Raw genomic sequence first — 19713 nt, forward strand, 5'->3', positions numbered from 1 at the left:
TTTAACTCGATATTTGTAAAGAAACTCGATATTCACCAACCTTTCATGGGCAAGTATCCCTCTGAACTGAGGTTGTTTCCACACGTTTCCACACGGTGCGGCATGAATCAAAGGGATGTGGCAGTGTAAACTAATTAGGGCTAATTGAGTCGAAGGTGTCACCTTTGGAAACAATTAGGAAGTACTCACTGTTACAACTTAACACGTACTACTGATAACGGATTATAGTTTCGAAACTTTTTGTTTTGTTTCATAGTGATATGTGATGATGTGCCCTGGTCGGATGTCTCGAAGTTCGGATAACTCGATATATTTCATGGTCCCTTGAATATCGAGACAACGGTGCTCGACTGAACATACCTTGTCAAGAAACCTGGAAATGAATAAAGGAACACTATTAGGCGTATATTATTGATATGTGTACTGAGCCTTACTCAGTGGTGGTTTACTGTTTTCCTAGTTATATATAGCAATGCCAGGACCTGCTTCTCGGGGCTTCGAATCTGTATTTCTTTCAAAAGTAACAGACAACATTTCTCGAAATGACGATAACATTTAAAGATTTAACGCAGGTTTTTCACGACCCTTTTAGAAAACGCTTCACAACCTCCAGGGTCACTCTGATTTAGTCATAGACGTAGCAGAAATGACACCTGTGTCAGTTTTAAGCTGATTGTAAAGCACATCTAAATAGCGACATGCAAGAATACAACCCGAGAAGATCAGGGTTAGAATTGGTTTTCAGCAACCAATGCTTGTCGTAAGAGGCGACTAACGGGATCTAAAGTCCGTTTGAGACAAAATGATACCGATCAATTGCAATCTAACACAAAAACAAAAAGACATAAAAGAATCAAACCAACGTGGACTGCAATAAAAACAACAGACGAACACTAGAAAACAATTGCAGAGTTTTTGTCACAAAAATAAAAACGTTTAAGAAACTGTCATCATTTATTTGTGCGGTTTCCCAGTTTGTTACAAGGTCGTTAGATTGATTCTTTTATGTCTATTTGTTTTTGCGTTAGATTGCAAGTACATCGGTATCATTTTGTCTCAAACGGAATGTAGTGGTGTTTGCTAGTGGTGTCCCAGATATCGCAATTCCATGGTTCCCACAAATGCGCCTCTTGAACGCAGATGCCAAAAGATTGGATATTGAAATGTAATAGTTTTTTTCCATTTCTTTGTGTGTATGTAAAGAGTATCCATGCAATATATGAACCAAGGGCCATATACTGTTATCTGTACGAGACATATATGCAACTGATATGAGTTGAAGGGGTTGGGGTAGCCTAGTGATTAAAATGTTCACTCGTCACCCTAGCGACCCGGGTTCGATTCGCCACATGGATTAAATGGTCATTTCTGGTGTCCCCCGCTCTGATATTGCTGGAATATTGCTAAAAGCGGCGTTAACCTGTAGTCACCCACTCACTCTTAATATATGTTGGGTGCCAAGACAAGCTAAGCGGTATGGCACATGCCTTGAAGCACAGGCAAACTGTAGCAAATAGGGCTGCGCAACAAAGAGAAAATGACAAGTCTTCCTATATACGACTGGTATTTTTTCTCTTTGCTGCGCAGCCCTATTTGCGCTACAGTTTGCCTGTGCTTGAAGACGTGGTGGGAGCCTTTATTTTGGGATGCTTCTCGGAACAGACCATACCGGAATATTGACAAGCATCTGCTCTACTGGCACCGGACGAACATGGAGTCCCCAGTCTTACTATTTCCATTTGTTTCCTATACAGAGTTGCAAACATACAGATATTACTAATTAAAGATTCTATTCCCAAGTTGGGGCGGCGGAGTTAGCCTGGTGGTTAAAGCGTTCGCTCGTCATGCAGAGGACCTGGGTTAGATTCCCCACATGGGTACAATGTGTGAAGCCCATTTCTGGTGTCCCCTGCCGTGATATTGCCGGAATATTGCTAAAAGCGGGGTTAAACTAAACTCACTCACTCGCTGTTCTTGCCAGATGTAGTACACGGTGATGCTTGCCAATCTTAAAGTGCGCAGTCATAACTCTTCACTAAATAACCCTTTCATTAAACTAGTGTAAACCAGACGGAGCCAACGACAGAAAGAAAAGGCAAATGTCTGACTGAAGTTGAAAGCCCAAATATTGGTCGACTGTAGATGACGCAAGACGACTCGTCCCCACAGGCCTTAGTTTGCGATATTTCAGCTCCTTGGCGGCGGTCTGTAAATATTCTGGACCAGACAATCCAGTGATCATTAGCATGAGCATCGATCTACGCAACTGGGATACGATGATATATGTCAGCCAAGTTAGTCGCCTTTTACGACAAGCATGGGTTGCTAGAGACCAATTCTAACCCGAATCTTCATTGGTCCAGACACAGACGACTTGGGTGATTGCACCCCTACCGAAGGGTTTCGGCCAAACCTGCCCTTTCCGTTACGGCATATACTAGTAGTCGATCGTGTTTGGACAGGTAATTGTCGTAATTGTCAGTATCAAGATTTGGGTCAATCGTCACAACTCGCCCCTGACGTAACAGCTAGGAATTACGGTATACATGTACCCTGATAGCATTAACCAGCTGGACACCCATGACTCATACAGAGGTCAAAGTCATGAGATCCAGTGATACTGCAGGACAAATGATTAACACGCGACCTAGTTTGTACTGCCTGGCGAATATACCAGCTACGTGTTGTCACACAGTATTGTGTGAACATAGCAACGGTGTATGTACTCACCATGTACTAGAGGTCGATATATATATAAAGCATTACCTGACATACACGAACTCCAAAACAATTGAGAACATAGGTGGTTATCATCTTTGGGAATCAAAATGGAGAAGTTTAATGGAAAATGGGAATTGGTACCAGAATTGTATGAGAATATGGACGCATTTTCAGAGAAAATGGGTAAGACTAAAAACAGTTCTGCGATCATCTCAGTAATGAATTTAGAGGTCACATGCAACGTAAAACACAACTTTGCAGATTCTGATACCTTTCGGTATGGACTTATCGAAACAAAGCGTCAAAAATGCAAATTCAACTTATAAAGCTGAAAAATAACGCGATGAAAAAAACCGCTCATAGCACGTGCGCAGTGAAATAGGTTCGCGCAACTTGGAAGCGGGCTGTCTGGTGAATACTCGGTGAAGGCTTTGGTGTGAGCTATTTTCATAATGTTTTGTTGATATCTCACAGTCGCAAACTTTTTATAAGTTATGACAGTAAATAAACTGTTTATATAATTTCATTTGTCTATTTCACCACACGTTCTTCTTACCGAGTCACTTTCTCAGTTCGATACTTAAAGGCAATGTCATTATTTAGCGTTGACACAATTTCTAACTGTGATATAGATATGTCGTTGTCACAGACAAAACTCAATGTCTTGTTTTATTGACACCTGTGTGTCTGCCTGCCTGTCTGCTAATGACAATATTCAATACACAACTGCGATCACTGACCACATGCAATTTGAACTTAACACCAATCAGGCTATACACCATAAACAAAACGCATTGATTTATGGCCCGAGTTCGGTCTCTGTCAAATTATGTAATTACACAGACAGGCAGGTGTGATACTTGAACACATGACATGTTATGATGTCTGTTGATTGCAAAATGTTATACACAAAAAATGAGCATGTATTTACAAAACCCAACATCTCGATATATACACACACAATGAGTTGTGAAGGCGGCATCTGCTAATGAACCAGCCGTTACACTTGAGTACACACCCACCCGCTCTGACTGGGTTCGGTATCCCGGCTGCTTCGTTTCGAGGGAGGTAAACCCAAGTACAAAATATTGCACTTTTGATTTGCGATTATACGCTTATAATTTTGTTTATTTGTTTTTTCATAATCAGCAATGCATATTAATATAATGAAGAAGTGAAAATTGTGTTTTAATTATGTTTGATTTTTGGTTGCATGTGACCTTTAAGTAAATCGTCAAACACGTTCATGTTTTTTGAGAAATACATATTTTATCCATATTAGTATTTAGGAAAACGACAGTTTTTTTGTCTTGTGATGTGATGTAATGCTATAATAAGCAATGTGAAAGTCCACAGCAATGTATAATCTCTTTAAAGATGATTGCAAAATTATGTTATTCTTGCTTTTAGGGAGTGAAAGAGTGAGCGAGCGAGTATTGGCCCTTCACAAGACGTTACCATCAGCGTCTTCATCACTGCGCTAATGAATAAACACTCATTCACTGGCCCTTCACATGACGTAACCATCAGCATCTTCATCACTGCGCTAATGAATAAACACTCTTTCACTGGCCCTTCACATGACGTAACCATCAGCATCGTCATCACTGCGCTAATGAATAAACACTCATTCACTGGCCCTTCACTCATTCACTGACGTAACCATCAGCATCTTCATCACTGCGCTAATGAATAAACACTCATTCACTGGCCTCTTCACAAGACGTAACACATCTTCATCACTGCGCTAATGAATAAACCATTCAGCATAACCATTCACTGGCCCTTCACAAGCAAATAATCATCACTGCGCTAATGAATAAACACTCATTCACTGGCCCTTCACAAGACGTAACCATCAGCATCGTCATCACTGCGCTAATGAATAAACACTCATTCACTGGCCCTTCACATGACGTAACCATCAGCATCGTCATCACTGCGCTAATGAATAAACACTCATTCACTGGCCCTTCACTGACGCCATCAGCATCTTCATCACTGCGCTAATGAATAAACACTCTTTCACTGGCCCTTCACACCATCAGCATCTTCATCACTGCGCTAATGAATAAACACTCATTCACTGGCCCTTCACATGACGTAACCATCAGCATCTTCATCACTGCGCTAATGAATAAACACTCATTCACTGGCCCTTCACAAGACGTAACCATCAGCATCGTCATCACTGCGCTAATGAATAAACACTCATTCACTGGCCCTTCACATGACGTAACCATCAGCATCTTCATCACTGCGCTAATGAATAAACACTCATTCACTGGCCCTTCACAAGACGTAACCATCAGCATCTTCATCACTGCGCTAATGAATAAACACTCATTCACTGGCCCTTCACAAGACGTAACCATCAGCATCGTCATCACTGCGCTAATGAATAAACACTCATTCACTGGCCCTTCACAAGACGTAACCATCAGCATCTTCATCACTGCGCTAATGAATAAACACTCATTCACTGGCCCTTCACATGACGTAACCATCAGCATCTTCATCACTGCGCTAATGAATAAACACTCTTTCACTGGCCCTTCACATGACGTAACCATCAGCATCTTCGTCACTGCGCTAATGAATAAACACTCATTCACTGGCCCTTCACAAGACGTAACCATCAGCATCTTCATCACTGCGCTAATGAATAAACACTCATTCACTGGCCCTTCACATGACGTAACCATCAGCATCTTCATCACTGCGCTAATGAATAAACACTCATTCACTGGCCCTTCACAAGACGTTACCATCAGCATCTTCATCACTGCGCTAATGAATAAACACTCATTCACTGGCCCTTCACATGACGTAACCATCAGCATCGACATCACTGCGCTAATGAATAAACACTCATTCAATGGCCCTTCACAAGACGTAACCATCAGCATCTTCATCACTGCGCTAATCACAGGCGGCTAAGACGCCTACTTTCAAAAGACAGAATTGTCGCTCTTTGGTGTGCAAGAAACCTATGCTCATGGATTTAAATCTCAGATAGCGCCAATTATGTATCTAGAATTGTCAGCATCATGCATATAGTCGTTGTTCGATCGCTCTTTTACCCGTTAAGACTATTCTGGTATCTTTAATTGTGTGGGTTTCGTCGGTTAATCTGTTTTTCTTTAGCGTTGCTATGTATTTTGTGTTTCCTTAAGTGATAACATTACTTTTCCCCATACCATACAGTGTTTGCCCTTAACCCCGAAAGCTGAAGACTCTAAGGAGCCAGAACCATAACAAGTTGTGGGTCCTGATCAGAATGTATAGGCCCTATATTTTAATATTGAAATAAGATGAAAAAGATGTCGGCCTTAAGGACCTGCAGAAAGCAAAAGCAGCGGGTCCGAGTGGTTTTCAGTCGGCTTCGGGCCTAAGGACCGACGTTAATTTCGAACGCTGACGCCATATCTTCTCGCCGTGATGAAGCTAAAACAATGCTAAAAATGGCTTTTAACTACCCCCACTAGTAACACTGAAACAAAACCCTGGGACCCGTTTCACAAAGAGATTGTAGCGCTACGACTCTCGTAACTCCTATAGTCGAGAGTCGTAGCGCTACGATCGCTTTGTGAACAGTGTGCGAAATAGCCACTGGCCCGGTAGCCTGTGGCTAGTAAAAGTCCAGTCGGGCCAGTCAATCTCCACAGTCATTGGCCCAACTGGCTAGTGAATTGTCATGGGGTCATTTTGTAAATATATCACTCTCTCCGACTTGATAAGTTATAATACACTTTTAAATCATGCAAGATTATGGCTTGATAAAAATGTTCATCATATTAGCAGCTTAATGATGAAACACGTGTCTTCATTCAAACTTCGGGCCAGTGAAATATTTTGTGGGCTAGTTACTTTCAGGCATAACTAGCCCGACTGGCTCAGTAGCAAAATTTGGAAACTATTTCGCACACTGTTTGTGAAACGGGATCCCGGGCCAAGTTCGACAAGGCCGTTTCAGCGTTACCACGACCGTAAGCCAATGTTTAAGTGTGGGAGTTACGATCACCTTAGCGCTATGATCTCTTTGTGGAATGGAGCCCTGCATTGCTTGTCTCCCCTCTCCGCTTGTAAACTCTGTTTCGTTTGCAAAATGAGTGGCTAAAAATGTTTTCTATATTTACGATGTACTTCTACATCCTCTGGTAAATGAGCTACAAAAAATGGTGTTTAAATACCCGAACAATGAACCATTATCAGTTCAATCATAGAGTCCCTCGTGCACCACACCCGCATTAAGAAAGAAGTACATATCATTCAGCTGTCATCAATATTAAACAAACAATTCTGTCAATGTTAAAATCGAATCTCTTATGTGAAGGTCTCAATAGCCTTGTATATTGCTTTACATAGTCGGAAAAGTCGACCGCGTTCACCCATGAGAAAGTTCACCAATGTGAATATATAAGGCCCTTGCGTACATAAAGATAAAAAATATCATCATATTATGTTATATATCCCCAACTGAGAATCAGTACAAGTGGCAAATTTGCATACATCGTTCTCGATCTGTCTCGATGATATTTACCTATAGATTGCACCGACACCGAGTCGATAAGGTTGACATACTGAAAGAGACATAGAGAAAATACATGTTAAATTTTGTTATTGCTGTTTCGCAATGCCCCCTGGGTCTCGAGATTACGTGCGGGATAGCTCACTCACAACGAGTACTCAGCCTGGTTACCTGGATAGTCTGCGCCTGCGCATTACAGGTAGCCAGAAGCCTTCTAGGGAACCTGTCTTGATCGCACTCCCTTGACACACGTTGGACTAAAATATTAGATTTTCTGTCCATGTTGGTGAAATAAAAAAAGGTACAAAATAGAAATGAAACAAAATAACCCAAAGTTAGTATTTTTCAAAGATCATTTTTTTGTCCTCTACTATTTTGGCCGTTTTTAATAAACCCCAAACATCAAGTGTTTACTTTCTTTTGTACGTCAGTATAGATATATTTGACAAGAATACAGTATACCGATACCGAGCCGACCAGCGCTTGTTTTCTGGTATGACTCGTCCTCTGATCGAACGGCCGACCGTTCGTTCACTACGAGTAGACAAGTAGACATGGCACATAGCCAAAGATTCGTTCCCTGATACATATACTTGGCGTTGAGGCGGGCCTCCATCTGGAACAAAAGATTATATCTTTTCGTACTACAAAAGGATCCTCAGTTGAAGGTTCTACGCCGATTCTTTAGAATTACACTCTTGCTACCACCTTGCAAGTTATTTAATAATTGAGTTTTGCGTTGTCATGGCTCTCGGTGTCATGGATACGATGCTATCACCATATATAAAATTTACGTTATCCTTTCTTTCAGAATAAAAGCTTTCATCTGGTAGGCTTTGATATATTTTGATTAAACTATGAGAAACACTATAGAGTTAATGAAACTAATATGGTCTCTCTGGCAGACGAGAGCAACTAACCAACTATGGGGCGGTTGGGTAGCCTGTTGGTTAAGGCGTTCACTCGTCACGTCGAAGACCCGGGTTCGATTCCCCACATGGGTACAATGTGTGATGCCTATTTCTGGTGTCTCCCATCATATCTTGCTAAAAGCGGCGTAAAACTAAACCCACTCACTCACTAACTAAATATACTGATATATAAAAGAAAGTACACATTCGATGCTTTTTGGGTGTTCAGAATTTCTTTTTTAAAATAAAAATTAGGTAAATATTTTGACGCAGGTGTTTTGATTGTTTTTGACTTCCAGGTCACAAACATCGTGAACTAGCTTAGTTTATAAAGTAGCAGATGCGGGTCCACTAATGCGGCGAAGATGGGTTGAGGCGTTTGGTATGTGAAATAGCATCGTGCAACTGACTAAATATAGGGCAACAGTTGAACCATTCCTCCTCCAATTCCTGAACAGTTTCCACTATCCGACACAACGGTTAAACCAGTCCTCCTCTACATTCCTGGTAACTCCCCACTACTCACAGTGACAAAATACCCCCTCAATATATTACAATATACCATTAACTAATAACAGTGATAACCATTTTCCACAGCCCACAGACACCACTACGCCTCTCTCTTTATATCTGGGTAGTCCCATTACAAACTGCGATCTCTTTCTACATATCTGGATATGACAATTATGTCCCTTGAGGCTAGATAGTCCCCACGACCCTCATCGACAACAATGCCTCTTTCTACATACCCGGATAGTCTCACTGACTGACTGACTGACTGACTGAGTTTGGTTTTACGCAGCTTTTAGCATTATTCCAGCAACATCACAGCGGGGGACACCAGAAATGGGCTTCACACATTGTGCCCATGTGGGGATTCGAACCCGGGTGTTCGGCGTGACGAGCCAACGCTTTAACCATTAGGCTACCCCATCGCCCCGGATAGTCTCACTATTAACTATGAGTGTAGCCTAGTTTAAGACTTTCGCTCGTCACGCCGAAGTCCCGGGTTCGATTCCCGATGGGTTACAAAGTGTGAAGCCCATTTCTGGTGTCTCAAATCATATCTTGCTAAACGCGGCGTAAAACTAAACTCACTCACTAACTAAATATACTGACATACAAACGAAAGTACACGTTCGATGCTTTATGGTTGTTCAGAATCTTTTCATAAAAATTAAATAAATATTCTGACGTAAGTGTTTTGATTGTTTTGCCTTACAAAGTCAGAAACATTGTAAACTGGCCTCAAGTACCTGATGCGCGTCCATTAATGCGGCGCAGATGGGTTGAGGCTTAATGTATGTGAAATAGCATTGTGCAGTTTCCACTATCCGACACAACGGTTAAACCAGTCCTCCCTCTACATTCCTGGTAACTCCCCACTACTCACGGTGACAAAATGCCCCTCAATATATTACAATATACCATTAACTAATAACAGTGATAACAATTGTCCACAGCCCACAGACACCACTACGCCTCTCTTTATATCTGGCTAGTCCATTACAAACTGCGATCTCTTTCTACATATCTGGATCTGGAGCAATTATGTCCCTTGAGGCTAGATAGTCCCTACTGACCCTCATCGACAACAATGCCTCTTTCTACATACCCGGATAGTCTCACTGACTGATTGATTTGGCTATTGAGTTTGGTTTTACGCAGCTTTTAGCATTATTCCAGCAACATCGGCAGGGGACACCAGGAAATGGGCTTCACATTGTGTGCCCATGTAGGGATTCAGAGTTCAGGGTGTTCGGCGTGACGAGCCAACGCTTTAACCATTAGGCTGCCCCACCGCCCCGGATGATCTCACTACTAATAACTATGAGTGTAGCCTAGTGGTTAAAGCGTTCGCTCGTCACGCCGAAATCCAGGTTCGATTCCCCACGTGGGTACAAAGTGTGATAGCCATTTCTGGTGTCTCAAATCATATCTTGCTAAACGCGGCGTAAAACTAAACTTCCACTCACTAACTAAATATACTGACATACAAACGAAAGTACACGTTCGATGCTTTATGGTTGTTCAGAATCTTTTTTTCATAAAATTAAATAAATATTCTGACGTAAGTGTTTTGATTGTTGCCTTACCCTGAAGCCAGAAATATTGTAAACTGGCCTCAAGTACCTGATGCGCGTCCATTAATGCGGCGCAGATGGGTTGAGGCTTAATGTATGAGAAATAGCATTGTGCACCCTCAAATTAAAATTCCAAAACTGTTTTCTCTTTCAGGGGTGCCACAGGAACAAAAGGAAATGATAAATAATCTTGTAATGATTACAACATTGAAGTTGGAGGGAAGTAAACTACATCTTGACTTAGAATACAAAGTCCAACCTATAAAATAAGAACTCTGATTCACAGAAGGAGAACCATTGGAATATAAAGGATTCGATGGTTCAGGGATGACGGTGAGGTGTCTTTCTAAATAATAACAATAATAATAATACATTTGTATATCACCTATTATCCAGCATAAGCTGCTCCATGGTGCTTTACATACAGGAAAGAGGAGGATAGCTACTGATTGAATAGAAAAGTTCTTAATTTCTGGCAGAAGATGTCAAAGGTTTCAGAGGATCTGATCCCCTGTGATAAGCTGTTCCACAGAGTTGGTGAAGCTACAGAAAAGGCGTTGCTAGCCAGTTTAGTTATTGTAAAAGGAACTAAATGTTGTTGAGATGAGCGAAGATTGCGTGTCGGGAGATATGGAGTCAGAATATTCTTTGAGATAAACAGGAGCTGAGTCGGAGTGGCGTGCAGAGTAGGTCAGGCAGAGGTGAGGTGAGGTGAGGTGAGGTGAATTGGGTTTAACGTCGTGCTTGAGAATATTTCGCTCATATGACGACGTGCATGCGTGTGTATGTGTATGGGCGGCTGCTTGTACTAGCCCAGACTTAAGCTGGTTTTATAGTGCCAGCCCACTGAGATACCATGCCGCAGTGAAGCATGAATACTGACACATTATACTGACTCCGAGTCGACCAGTCCTTGTTGTACCCATTAATGCCGAGCTCCAGACAGGGACCAACAAGTACCATATTTTAACGTCTTTTGATATGTTGTGGTCGGGGATCGAACCCGCGACCTTCCGCTCTCCGGGCGGCCGCTCTAACCACTGCACCACGGAGGCGGTCTAGGTCAGGCAGAGGATCTTGAAGGTGATGCGCTGTTTGATGACACAAGTGAAGATCCGGATAAGATTTGGTCTTCAGCAACTAGCGACTATTTAGCGACTAACGGGATCGGGTGGTCAGCCCCGCTGACTTGGTTGATACATGTCATTGTGTCCCAATTGCGTAGTTCGATGCTCATGCTGTTGATCACTGGATTGTCTGTCCTACACTCAATTATTTAGAGACCATATAGCTAGACTGTGTATCTGGAATATTGCTGCAAGTCAAAACATTGATTACACACCAGTCTCGTTTCCTGTTGACTGGGTTCCGTCCTATTGCGCAACTTAGTACAATAACCAGTCCAGAATTTTGAGACCAATTCATTCAACTGGATACATAATATTAATTAGTATTATCTGATACATCTAAGCACTGCAACACTACGGTCCTTGTAATCCTTGCAAATACGTCGTGCAGCGTGCTCTGTCGTGCAGCGTGCTCTGTCGTACAGCGTGCTCTGAGAAACGGAAATCTGAAAATCGTGGAAATCTCAAAACGAGGCTCTTCGGTAGAAAAGTTTGGCGGTCTGGTACGAACTTGATATTATATCAATCACATTGTGCGTAACAAAACTACACTGAATAAGCGCAAAAAGCACATATCAGGTGAGCCAGATGACTTAGGAGTCATTTTACGACCTCATCAAACAGGGGCAGTCTGTGACGTCTTAGTTTAGGTCATGCTGCCCACACCTCGCCATAAAAGATAGAAATACGATGTTATTAAAGTTTAAAATAGTTGTTTGTGGTGTCTCATTTTACTTTCCTGGGAAAAAATTAACTGAATGGTTGGCCAAAACCATGTTTCGAATGCCATTGTCTAATCTTGCGGAAATAAATGTCCTTATATTAAACAAGAATGACTGTTGACATTCAGTTAGTAGTTTAGTTTACGTCACTTTTTAGTATTCCAGCATAGGAAGGGAGCCACACATTGCACCCGTTGGGAAGATCTTGTGGAGACTGGATTTTATGGTTTCAGTTTATCCGGTATGTAGAAAGAATGAGTGATCAGTGTGAGTAGTGGGGACTATTCCTAGGGGCTTGCAGTTAGTATTCGGACTATCCCAGCTATAGGGAGGGAAGTTGTTTTGTGGGCTGTGGAAAGTAACGTCACTGTGATTAGTTAAATGGTATGTTGTATTATGTGGTTGTGAGAGTAGTGGGACTATCCAATTATAGAGGTAGAGGTTTAACCGTTGTCTTGGTTAGTGGAAACTATTCAGAAATTGGCGAGTGGTGACTATCCAGGAATATAGATGAAGATGTTTCAACCGTTGTCATGGTGAGTAGTGGCGAGCTGTGATCAATGATAAAGAGGAGGAATGGTTCAACACCGTTGTCTTGGTGAAGCGGTGGACTATTCAGGGAATATAAGGGAGAACGGTTCAACTGTTGTCATGGTGAGTAGTAGTAGTGGTGACTATCCAGGAATATAGATGAGGAATGTTTCAACCGTTGTCATGGTGAGTAGTGGCGGCTATCCAATGATAAAGAGGAGGAATGGTTCAACCGTTGTCTTGGTGAGTTGTGAGGACTATTCAGGAATATAGAGGGAGAACGGTTCAACTGTTGTCATGGTGAGTACTAGTAGTGGTGACTATCCAGGAATATAGAGGGGGAATGTTTCAACCGTTGTCATGGTGAGGAGTAGTAGTGGTGAGTATCCAGGAATATAGAGGGAGAACGGTTCAACTGTTGTCATGGTGAGTAGTAGTAGTGGTGACTATCCAGGAATATAGATGAGGAATGTTTCAACCGTTGTCATGGTGAGTAGTGGCGGCTATCCAATGATAAAGAGGAGGAATGGTTCAACCGTTGTCTTGGTGAGTTGTGAGGACTATTCAGGAATATAGAGGGAGAACAGTTTCAACTGTTGTCATGGTGAGTAGTAGTAGTGGTGACTATCCAGGATATATGGGGAAATGTTTCAACCGTTGTCATGGTGAGTAGTGGTGATCCGTGAATATATATGGGGAATGTTTCAACCGTTGTCTTGGTGAGTAGTGGCGGCTATCAAGGAATATAGAGGAGGAATGGTTCAACCGTTGTCTTGGTGAGTAGTGGCGGCTATCAAGAATATAGAGGAGGAATGGTTCAACCGTTGTCATGGTGAGTAGTGTAGCGGCTATCCAGGAATATAGAGGAGGAATGATTCAACTGTTGTCATGGTGAGTAGTGATAGTGGCGGCTATCCAGGAATATAGAGGAAATGGTTCAACTGTTGTCATAGTGAGCAGAGTAGTGGCGGCTATCCAGGAATATAGAGAGGAGAATGTTTCAACCGTTGTCATGGTGAGTAGTAGTAGTGGCGGCTATCAAGGAATATAGAGGAGAATGGTTCAACTGTTGTCATGGTGAGTAGTAGCGGTGACTATCCAGGAATATAGAGGGAGAACGGTTCAACTGTTGTCATGGTGAGTAGTAGTAGTGGTGACTATCCAGGAATATAGAGGGGAACGGTTCAACTGTTGTCATGGTGAGTAGTAGTAGTGGTGACTATCCAGGAATATAGAGGGAGAACGGTTCAACTGTTGTCATGGTGAGTAGTAGTAGTGGTGACTATCCAGGAATATAGAGGAGAATGGTTCAACTGTTGTCATGGTGAGTAGTAGTAGTGGTGACTATCCAGGAATATAGAGGGGAATGTTTCAACCGTTGTCATGGTATCAGGAATATAGTGGTTCAGTAGTAGTGGTGACTATCCAGGAATATAGAGGGAGAACGGTTCAACTGTTGTCATGGTGAGTAGTAGTAGTGGTGACTATCCAGGAATATAGAGGGAGAACGGTTCAACTGTTGTCATGGTGAGTAGTAGTAGTGGTGACTATCAGGAATATAGAGGAGAGGGGAACTGTTTCAACTGTTGTCATGGTGAGTAGTAGTAGTGGTGACTATCCAGGAATATAGAGGGGGAATGTTTCAACTGTTGTCATGGTGAGTAGTGTAGTAGTGGTGACTATTCATGGTGGAGAATATATCCAGAGGAGGGAGAATATTTCAACTGTTGTCATGGTGAGTAGTAGTAGTGGTGACTATCCAGGAATATAGAGGGAGAACGAGTTCAACTGTTGTCATGGTGAGTGAGTAGTAGTATCCAGTATAGGGAGGAATGACTTTGTCATGGTGAGTATAGAGGGAATGTTTCAACTGTTGTCATGGTGAGTAGTAGTAGTGGTGACTATCCAGGAATATAGAGGGGGAATGTTTCAACCGTTGTCATGGCGAGTAGTGGGGACTATCCAGGAATATGGATGGGGAATGTTTCAACCGTTGTCTAGGTGAGTTGTGAGGACTATCCAGGAATATAGATTGGGAATGTTTCAACCGTTGTCTAGGTGAGTAGTGGGGACTATCCAGGAATATAGAGGAGTAGAGGCTTAACCGTTGTCATGGTGAGCAGTGGCGGCTGTCAAGGAATATAGAGGGGAATGGTTCAACCGTTGTCTTGGTGAGTAGTGGGGACTATCCAGGAATATAAAGGAGGAATGGTTCAATCGTATTGTTGGTGAGTGGTGGAGACTATCCAGGAATAGAGAGGGGGTTCAACTGTTGTCCTGGCGAGTATCGGGGACAGTCCACTAATGAAGAGGAAATATGGTTGTCTCTAAGTTTTGGTATGAGCGACACTAGTCCTGAGATGCATCTAATTGTCGTGTTGAGTAGTGCTAATGTGGTTGTCACTGTGAGTAGAGGACTATCGAGATATATAGTTGAAGACAAATATTGTCATTATGGTTAGTAATGGGGACTATCCTGATACATAATAGAGAAGTGAGTGAGTGAGTGAATATGGTTTAACGCCGCTTATAGCAATACATATATAGAGAAGAATATAGCTGTCTTTATGACTAGTCTTGAGTATTCGGGTATGTAACGGGAACATACTTGTCTCTGAGTAGTTGTGGCAACCCAGATATACAGAGGGGGAATATGGTTGTCTTTGTGAATGGTAGAGGCTATCCAGATATAGAACATGAGACATTCATGCGTCCCGTAATGATAAATAATGAGTGAGTGTCTGGTTTTACGGCACTCTTAGCAATATTCCAGCAATATCACGGCGGGTGATACCAGAAATGGGCTTCACACATTGCACCCATGTGGGGAATCGAACCCGGGTCTTCGGCGTTACGAACGAACGCTTTAGTGATTAATAATGATTAATGATTAATAAGGACTATCCGCATATGGAAGCGGGGACATGGTAGTCACCGTGTGTAGTGGGGACTATCCAGATATATAGCAAGACACATGATGGTTGCAAGGGCTATCCAGTTACACTGCCTGTAATATTCTAGGTAGAGAATACACCGGCCACCACAAATAGCATAGTCATCCACTTTTTGCTGCAGATATCGAGCAAGGATGATGTCTCCATGACCTACAAGATGAAGAGAGTATAGACGGGACCTCTTCGGGTGTAAAATGCAACCATTGTATAATCCCCGTTTTACCACACAGTGGCTGCCCACGCCTCAAACTGACTGAAACTACAGCAGACCAGGGCCCCGTCCCACAAAGCGATCTTATTGTCATTAATCACGTTTAAGTGCGGAAGCTACGACCGTACGAGCGCAGTGACCGCCTTGTTTACAAGGCCGTGGAGTTGTTATACAGTCATGGGACAAAAGTATTCGTCAGTTGGCAAAATTATCATAGACTTGCATGTTATTTTAATGTAGCTGTACTAATTGTCATTAATTCAGTTTTCGTTATTTGGTTGTCAAATTTTGCAGACAGTTAGGAAATCATCCTGGTCACAGATACATAATTTGCATGTAGTGTTCCTTCAAGTATTTTCCGCATTGTAGTCACATGAGCAACATATATACAACATTGTGTATTCTTTCCCCAAAGACCGCCATGTTAAAAATTGTCATAACCATGACACGCATCAATAAAGGTGTGGTCATTCTTGAAATACTGAATGGAAAATAAAACCGAAGTTATGTCTGTGGAGCTGAGATGGTTCATGATACATGTGCAAAATATGAACAAGATCAAACGAAAAGTAAATCATCTTTCGATGGTTTGGCAGTTCTGGAATGTTAAAGAAATTGTGCCAAGGTTTGATCATTTCATCGCCGCTGGCTCAAATCTGTGAATCCTTTGAACGACATATTAAAGGGAGACTACTCTCCGATACGTGTGAATTACGTCCCCTGCTAATCCAACATGTATCATGTAAATCAGCTCAACAAACATGGCAGACGAACGTACAAGGGGATGACATTTCAATTTCACCCAGGTATTAATTGCAAATTCTAGCACAAGGAAGTAAAAGGGGCACCGTGTGAGAATAAGATTGTTTTACTTTGCTTTCCGCCCCAGTGTTCAACCGCGAATGTCGTGACTTTTAATAGAACGTGACACAGAACACGTATCAGTTTGTTTAAATCACTACATGCTTTATGATAGTGACACTTTTTGTAATCTGCATGATATATACAAATAGCCAATGTATCTGATTGTCATAACTTTTGCAACAGGATAATAAATTTGGTTCTCTTTAGAATATGTGTGAGAAAATTGTTTTGAGTTTACTTGTGATTTTATCCACCACATATTGCTTACATAAACTGTTCGTTATTGCCTGCATGAACCTTTGTCTCATTTTCTTTAATGTCTGCTTGAATATTGTCGTTATTCATTATTGTCCGCATCCACTATTGTCTCATTTTCTTTTATGTCTACATGAACTATTGTCGTTATTCATATTGTCGTTATTCATTATTGTCCGCATCCACTATTGTCTCATTTTCTTTAATGTCTGCTTGAACTATTGTCGTTATTCATTATTGTCCGCATCCACTATTGTCTCATTTTCTTTAATGTCTGCTTGAACTATTGTCGCTATTCATTATTGTCCGCATCCACTATTGTCTCATTTTCTTTAATTGTCGTGTCTATTGTCTCATTTTCTTTAATGTCTGCTTGAACTATTGTCGCTATTCATTATTGTCCGCATCCACTATTGTCTCATTTTCTTTAATGTCTGCTTGAACTATTGTCGCTATTCATTATTGTCCGCATCCACTATTGTCTCATTTTCTTTAATGTCTGCTTGAACTATTGTCGTTATTCATTATTGTCTAAGTAAACATTTGTCTTCTGTCATTATAGTTGGCTTCATTTCGTTATTGTCTACATTACTTTTTTCTGCTAACAAATCTGAAACAATAATCTCGAAGAAATAACCGCCATATGATTGGAATATTGGAGCGTTAAACAACAAACAAATCGAACAAATGAACAAAAACCAACATGAAATAACGAGAAATCTGGTTATGAAAATATTTGCTACCCAAATCATTACGCATTAGTTAGAGGTGCGTCAAAAAATGTAATTGATCCCGAGATCCACACGCATTATATGATCAAACTCCTTGTATGTTTAAGGTTCGGATACACTTTAATAAGTATCCCGGAACAAAGGTATCACGGTAAGGCGGCTGATGGATTACAGGCCTTTACCAATGGTTGATCGTTTTGAAATGTATTTCCTCTTAAAGTGATTGTCAGTATATATGGTCGTGTTCGTGACGGTTCGTCAAACGATCACTCCTATGAGTGAGCTTGTTTTACCGCAGTTTGAATGGTATTTCGGACATAAAAGTGTCATGTGAACGCATTTACTCACGTATGTAAATATACACTATGAGCATATTTACATGTGGCCAGGACCAGGTGCAAAAGTATGTTTACACATGTGCAAAAGTATATTTACACATGTGCAAAAGTATATTTATTTGCACTTTGAGTGAATTTTGTCATGTCAGGAAATGTTACATATTCCGGAAGCTAAACGTCACAGTCTGATATACTTCATGTATGCTTTTACAAACGGTGAACTTCACAACACCAGACAAATTTCCCACAGTTCTATATTCTGAAGTTGAATCCATAAAATATATTGCATTCAGCTGTCGAATGGCATTCGTGACCAACTCGTGTTATTCCGGGACAAGCCGAATAGCGACTCGTGCCCTTCTGGAAGGATTTCATATTGGCGCATGAACATCAGAAACTACTTTAAGTAAGAACGATAACTCTATCCCTGTTTGATTCCAATGTTTCTAAAAATCATCGAAGCACATGTACATTGTATTGCTAGGTTTTGGGGTTTTTTTTCACTTATTTATTTTAAAGAATTAAACCCCTTTGATACAACTAAAGGAAGGAGAAAAACAAATTTGTTAAAGACATATTCTAATGTAATTATTACCAGCTGTTCACTTTATATTTCCACTTATGTTAATTAATAGGGTTCTTAATAGGGTTTAATCATCACAAATGGGATTTGTTTTATTGAATATACAAATAAAATAAACAAAATTCTGCTACATTAAATCCTAAAGCAGTTACTCAAAAATGACTTTCAGATATTTCTCAAACTGAACATTCGTGTGACCTTGCTGTCACACCCCTGTCGGAATTTTAAATATATCGCTGAAAAAAATATGAATGATCAAAACACAGTCAGACTAAGATATCCGCAGATATTATGAAATATAAGCCCAATATTAAAGATTAAGGTTGATTAGTTACATACAAATACGAAATTATTGTTTTTAAACTGGTAGCGATTATAATTACATTTCCTAAAATTGGTTGAAGCGCACGTACAATCTCCATAACAAGCCCCGCAAGATCGTCAGAAATACACTCAGTTGGACCGATGAGACAGTCTAAGTAAACTTAGTCTCAGTACTATTCGTTACACTCCTCTACTTCTGACATGAGCATGGATTGTTTGGCATGACTAGCATCTATTCCATGGACATGAGCATGTATTGTTTGCTATGAACTAGCGTCAATACTTCTGACATGAGCATGGATTGTTTGGCATGACTAGCATCAATACTTCTGACATGAGCATGGGTTGTTTAGTATGAACTAGCATCTACACCTCGGACATGAGCATGGGTTGTTTGGCATGAACTAGCATCTACACCTCGGACATAAGTGTGGATTGTTTGACATGAACAGGCATCAATACTTCTGACATGAGCATGGAATGTTTGGCATGAACAGGCATCAATACTTCTGACATGAGCATGGAATGTTTGGCATGAACTAGCATCTACACCTCGGACATAAGTGTGGATTGTTTGTCATGAACTAGCATCAATATTTCTTACATGAGCATGGATTGTTTGGCATGAACTGGCATCTACACCTCGGACATAAGTGTGGATTGTTTGACATGAACAGGCATCAATACTTCTGACATGAGCATGGAATGTTTGGCATGAACTAGCATCTACACCTCGGACATAAGTGTGGATTGTTTGTCATGAACTAGCATCAATATTTCTTACATGAGCATGGATTGTTTGGCATGAACTGGCATCTACACCTCG

The 19713-nt window shown here is 41.2% G+C and overlaps 1 long non-coding RNA gene across 1 annotated transcript; it reads left to right on the plus strand.

Annotated features, from left to right (window-relative positions):
* The first annotated feature begins 2753 nt into the window (after positions 1–2753).
* On the plus strand, positions 2754–16019 carry LOC124290871. Its single transcript, XR_006902067.1, has 3 exons — positions 2754–2904; positions 10402–10580; positions 15703–16019. It is a non-coding gene; the product is annotated as an uncharacterized LOC124290871 (long non-coding RNA).
* The last annotated feature ends 3694 nt before the right edge of the window (positions 16020–19713 follow it).

This window comes from Haliotis rubra, unplaced genomic scaffold (genome assembly GCF_003918875.1).
Source record: "Haliotis rubra isolate DU_JTF1 unplaced genomic scaffold, ASM391887v1 Scf476, whole genome shotgun sequence".
Lineage (NCBI taxonomy): Eukaryota > Metazoa > Mollusca > Gastropoda > Lepetellida > Haliotidae > Haliotis > Haliotis rubra.